Below are 6,231 nucleotides of genomic sequence, written 5' to 3' on the forward strand. Positions count from 1 at the left end.
CTTCCTTCCTTCCTTCCTTCCTTCCTTCTTTTCTTTCTTGTTGCTGTCATTGTTGAGACGAAGTCTTGGTCTGTCACCCAGGCTGGAGTGCAGTGGCACAATCTCGGCTCACTGCAACCTCTGCATCCCGGGTTCAAGCAATTCTCCTGCCTCAGCCTCCCGAGTAGTGGGGCTTATAGGCACACACCACTGAACTGGGCTAACTTTTTGTATTTTTAGTAGAGACAGGATTTCGTCACATTGACCAGGCTAGTCTTGAACTCCTGACCTCAGGTAATCCACCTGCCTCGGCCTCCCAAAGTGCTAGGATTACAGCATGAGCCACCGCGCCCGGCCCTTTTCTTTTTATCTCTCTTACATTACCATGAATATAGACCTCTGAAACTGGTGCCAAATGGCCTCTTCACTGATTCTCTTGTGTTCTGTATTGACCCTTTCAACTCAGCCTATAAATAAATCCTACTAACTATATGTATTTCTGCAAGCATGGTCCATGGAGCTCTGGTATTGGCACCAAAACACCAGAGATGTTTGTCAAAAATTCAGATAAATGGGTGTTATAACTCAGTCTCTGAGGGTGGGCCAGGGAGGATGCAGTTTTAAGATGCATCTTAATGCATTCTTAGGCACGTGAAGCTTCGAGAGCTCTGGACCTACAGGACCAAGTTCAAGTTTCTTGACACACCTGATTGGAGGGCTTTGTGTACAGATGAAAAGCACATTAAACTGGAAGTAACTAAGAAAATTATTTAATCATGGCCTCATTATTTCAAGTGTTTTGCAAATGCTGGTGAAAAGGTCACTAGATGCGACTGTCATTCATCCTATAATTGTTACTTGTGGCAAGTCCTGAAGCTCTAAGTAATTCTGCATGCAGTCTTACAAGCTCACACAGTTAGCTTGACCTGCTGATGTGGAGGAGTGTGAAAGACCCAAGTTCAGATGGAAAATGGGACCTCTGGGTCTGATGAATTGGGTGATGAAATATTTTATGGGGTCCAAGTTGCATTGTATGTTCCACCACAAGGCACTGGGAAGAAAAAGCAACACAGGAGACATTTTATTCATGTCTCATCTCAGGCAATCTTTAAAATTCTGTCTTCTCTGTCTCCCACCCCAGGGGAGCTATATTTTTATCATTCCATTAAGAATTGGGGGTTTATATCCTTGACTAAAAATTGTATCAGATTCATACCACAGATTAAACATAGAGTGAATAATATGGTATTTAGTAATTGACATTGAGTTTAGATAGTAATTGACATTGAGTTTAGTAATTAACATTGAAATTTCAATATAATAAGCAGGGCATTCTTTTCAGTGCATGAATACATGTGTTATTTCATAACATATAAAAATGCTTCTATTTACTCACTGTCCATGATGGTGTATGTAGCATTAAATCCTTCCCTTTCTAATGTTAAGTCACTGACGAATTGAACCATAAGGAAGTTACCAGAAGAGATAAAAAGAGCAGGTACGGTGGAACGACAAAACGTTCCAGCCAAGTTAGCATTTTCATTAACCCCATAATATAACTGAAAAGAAAAACAATTCATTCCTTCTCCATTATTTACAAAAAAGTTGCATCTTTCACACTAAATTGGATGCGAAGTCGCAATAGGTCACGATTAAACATTTTTACATTGATGTTCTTTGAGGTGGTCTTAATTTAGGAACAGAATTATAATTGGATTGATTATATTATGACTTTCAGTAAAGACCTGGTATGATGCCTAACATTTTTTTCCTGTTTGGGAAAGTAATCTGTGGTTTTAAAAAGAATGTGTCGTGAGAGTCCATTCACCCACTGCTACCTTAACCACTGCACCTACTAACACTCTGGCCCCAGCTGCTCTGATCTTTTGCCTAGATGATCACTGAGCCTCCCACGAAGTCCCTGATTCTGCTCTTGTTCTTCTTTACTCTATTCTCAAAATGTCTTTAAGAGGATACTGTTAAAATGTAAGTCAGACCAGGTCCACTGCTCTACTGAAACCCTCCTAACTGCCTCCCATCCACTCAAAAGAACAGCCAAAGCCATCACAATGGCCGTCTCTCTTCCTCTGCCACCCCTGACCTTTCTGATCTAATTTCTTATTGTCTCCACTTTGTTCATTTTGCTTCTTGAGTGAAACCAGGCTTGCTTCTGCTTCTTGGGTATGGCCTTTGCCTGGAATGCTCTTCCCTGTATATCCACATCATTTGTCTTCTTACATTCCTTCAGGTCTCAGATATCCCCAACTTGGCCAGCGTGGTGGTACACGCCTGTAATCCCAGCTACTCAGGAGACTGAGGCAGGATAATCGCTTAAATCTAGGAGGTAGAGGTTACAGTGAGCTGAGTTTGCACCACTGCACTCCAACTTGGGTGACGAACCAAAAATCTCACCAAAAAAAAAAAAAAAAAAAAAAAAAAAAAAGAAGATAGCCCCAACTCAATAAGGTCTTCCTTGTGTAAACTCTCCTAACATTCCCATTCCCATCTCCTTTCCTGCTTGACTTTTCTCCACAGCAAGTATTACCTTCTACTATATACTACATATTTAACTTTTTTTTTTCTTTTTTTTGAGACAAGGTCTCACTCTGTTGTCCAGGCTGGAGTGCAGTGCTGCACTCACAGCTCACTGCAGCCTTGAACTTCTGGGCTCAAGTGATCCTCCTACCTCAGCCTCCTAAGTACCTGGGACTACAGGTGCATGCCATTATGCATAGCTAATAAAAGAAAAATTTTAGAGATGTGGTCTTGTTATGTTGCCCAGGCTAACTTGTTTATTTCATTGTCTTTCCCGCTGAAGAGAATACAAGTTCCATGAATGCACAGATTTCTGTTCTGCTCACTGCCATGTTCCCAGTTTTTAGGTGTCTGCACATGAGAGGCACTCAATAAATATCTAATAAATAAATAAACAAGTGCTTTGATTCCTCTCTTCCACAAGCCCTCCCAAAACTGTTCTCCCTGAGGCTTCTTTAGCTCAATGTTTCAAGCCTACAACTTCAGTCATCTCTGATTCCTCTCTCTCTCTTCACTCCACATCCACTCCATTCTACCTTCAAAATATATCTCAGAGGGCTCCATCTCCAGGTGACCACCATTGTCCTTCACCTGTTCCCACTGAAACATCTTCTTAATAGACCTAATTCCGGAGCAGCCATAGTGTTCTCCACTGAACTGCCTGCATGTCTGCAAATTCCAATGAGATGATGCTCCTGCTCTGATGAAAATGTTCCAGCAGGTCCCCATTGCACCTAAAGTAAAATTTCAGCTCCTTCCCACAGTCTCCAAGCCCCAGCTGCTCTGACCTGTGCCTCCTTCCCAGGTCGCCTGCACCTCACTGCTGGTTACACTTCCTTCATCCCAGGAGGACTCCTGCCCATGGGCCTGCTCTTGCAGCTCTTGCTGCCGGGAGACGTCTTTCCTCAGCTGAAGCTGAACCCGCACAGCTAAGGACTCCCTGTCATGGGCCATCACCTCATATGTCACCTCCTCAGAGAAGCCCGTGCTAGTAAATGTTGCCCTCTCCCAGCAACATCCTGTTTTATTTTCCTATTATAATCAAAACTGATCTTATTTATTGTTTATTTGCTTTGTCCGGTCTCTTTCACAACAAGCATGTAAGTCCCACGGGTGGGGAGAGAGAGACTCTGTCTGACTTCTTCACTGTGGTGTCACCAGCACCCAGAACAATTCCCAGCCGTGGTAGCCTTCTAGAAACATCCTTTGAAAGAGGGGGTGCTTGGATTTCTCTCAAACACATAACTAGGAAACATTTGTTTTCTTCTGAGTAATCTTCATTGTATTTACAAATGAGTATCTGTGTGTATCTAACTCCAAATATTAAATTCATAACAGAGCTATGATGTGCTCAAGGCTGCAGAACAGCCATGACCATGACCACTGACATTATTCTAAAGTGCTAGGATTATATAAGACAGGAATGGCCAAATACCAGTCATTTTGAAAGAAAAAGAAATGCACCACTAGATGGCACCGTCTTTCCAACTTAAACATGATTTTAGTTAATTCAGAATCCAAAGAAACTTGAGTTTTCCAATCTTCACCCCCTTGTTTCACGGAAGAGCACATTTGCCAAGTTTTAGATAATGCACTTTTTCTGGTAAGCAAGTTAAAATTTCATGATAATCATTGCTGTCTTTATGATCACGTTTATATTAGCAAGCTTTTTTTTTTTTGACACGGGGTCTTGTCCTGTTGCCCAGGCTGGAGTACAATGGTGTGATCTTGGCTCACTGCAACCTCCACCTCCTGGGTTCAAATGATTCTCCAGCCTCAGCCTCCCAAGTAGCTAGGATTACAGGCACCCACCACCACACCCAGGTTTAAGTTTTGTATTTTTAGTAGAGACGGGGTTTCACCATGTTGGCCAGGCTGGTCTCCAACTCCTCACCTCGTGATCCACTCACCTCGGCCTCCCAAAGTGCTGGGATTACAGGCATGAGCCACCACTCCTGGCCACAAGCATCTTTATTCTGGGACCTGTGTGCCAGGCCTCAGTGCTGGTTCCTGTGCATACAAGGATGTATAAAGCCCTATCTAGACCTTCAAGACATAGACCTCCTCATGAACAAAAGGGAGTAAAGGTCTATAAATTAAATATACATACACTTGTGTGTATATGCACATACACTATATATATACACATATAAATATATGTATGTATATAAATTATATACAAAATAGAGAAAAATAAGTGCTACAATGAAAAGAATGGAAGTGTATCATGAGAACCCACATGATGGAGACAGACATTTGGATTGGCCCTTAAATGTAAGTAGAGACCTTCCAGACCTACAAAAGAGGAAGGGTATCCCAGCCAGCCAGACACGAGTGCCAGGCCATGGAAGTGTGAAACACATGGCATGTGTCAACAACTTCTGACCCCCTTCACTGGGCCTGGAGGCTAGGGTGAGAGAACAGGAGAAGTGACGAAGTCCAGCAAACAAAGCTGTGAAGTTCCATACATTTCATGCTAAGGAGTTTGGATCTGATCCTACATGATGTAAGCTCGGATCTGGGCTTTAAATGGATAACTGGTAAATGTGAAAGAAGGTATGAGGAAGAAGCCAGGGCTAGATGGAAAGAAATGACATATGTGCCTGGACCCAAGCTGGTGTTGGATTAGTTCATTCACTACCACAGTAACATTTCTCCTAAGTGAGCTGAAATAGCTTGTAGCCTCGGGATAACTGACATAGGAGGCTCTAGACTCCTGTGCGTCAAACCCAAGATCTCTATCTGCTCTCTTGTTCTCTGATAACACTAAGTCTCCACTACAGACTTTTGCCAGGTTGCCCTACAGTGCATTGCAGGGGGTGCCCTATACAATGATGAGGAGAGGGAATCATATATAAACTGGGATATAAATGGTGTCTTTATATCTACACCATCATACGCAGCTACGGGCTGCATTCTGGGAGTATGCATTTCCTAGCACAACTGCATTGGACCTGGAACTTGAATTATGTTCCAAGTCTTGTGGATGTGGGTAAGTGCTGAGAGGAATGTTATATTTTCTCAACTTTTAGAACTCTGATAGTTTTAGAATCTGCTAAAGATCCTGAAGGCATTGTACAAATAATTTAGTGGCAGGCAGGCTCTGCTACAACCACGGCAAGATCCCACACTTCACCCAGCTGTTGACTTGAGCAGTCAGAGAAACTGGGAAAGAAAAGTTTTGGATTTTAATTCCTATGAACTTTTAATGCACAAGGGCAATAGGCTTTGATATTGGACTGTAATTCTTTTCAAATTTAATAATTTTATACATTAATATCCTTAGGACTTTATCTTTTAATATTTCCCTGAGAATTTGGTCACAGGAGGATTTTGATATTCTTACTTGGAACATCTTAGAGTATCTTCATGAATTCTTTGATCTTATTGCAGAACGTCTGATGGGGCCTGCCGGGCAACATGCCAGGGCATAATTTAGTATGGGAAGAAGAATAGAGAGTGACTTTTCAGGTTTGGGGCTAAACTCTGACTCATTTCAGAATCTTCTGGGGAAAAAAAGTTATATTAGTCCCAATTGCCTCAGAAAAAAGCCACAAAGAAGCAATGATTAGAATCAGCTCTGCAAGTGCAGGAGTTTTCTTAGTATTGTTTTCTAAAATCTCAATGTTCTTTTCTAGTTGTTGGAGCAATGTCTAGAATAGAGTAGGTATACTAATTAACACTGATTGAATGAAAGAATAAATGAATAGTAGGTGC

At 41.9% G+C, this 6,231-nt stretch overlaps 1 pseudogene; it reads right to left on the reverse strand.

The window, feature by feature from the left end:
• Positions 1 to 6,231, reverse strand: part of LOC105537367 — a 34,932-nt pseudogene that overhangs the window by 13,837 nt on the left and 14,864 nt on the right.

The sequence above is a fragment of the Mandrillus leucophaeus genome, unplaced genomic scaffold (genome assembly GCF_000951045.1).
Source record: "Mandrillus leucophaeus isolate KB7577 unplaced genomic scaffold, Mleu.le_1.0 Scaffold1711, whole genome shotgun sequence".
Taxonomy (NCBI): domain Eukaryota; kingdom Metazoa; phylum Chordata; class Mammalia; order Primates; family Cercopithecidae; genus Mandrillus; species Mandrillus leucophaeus.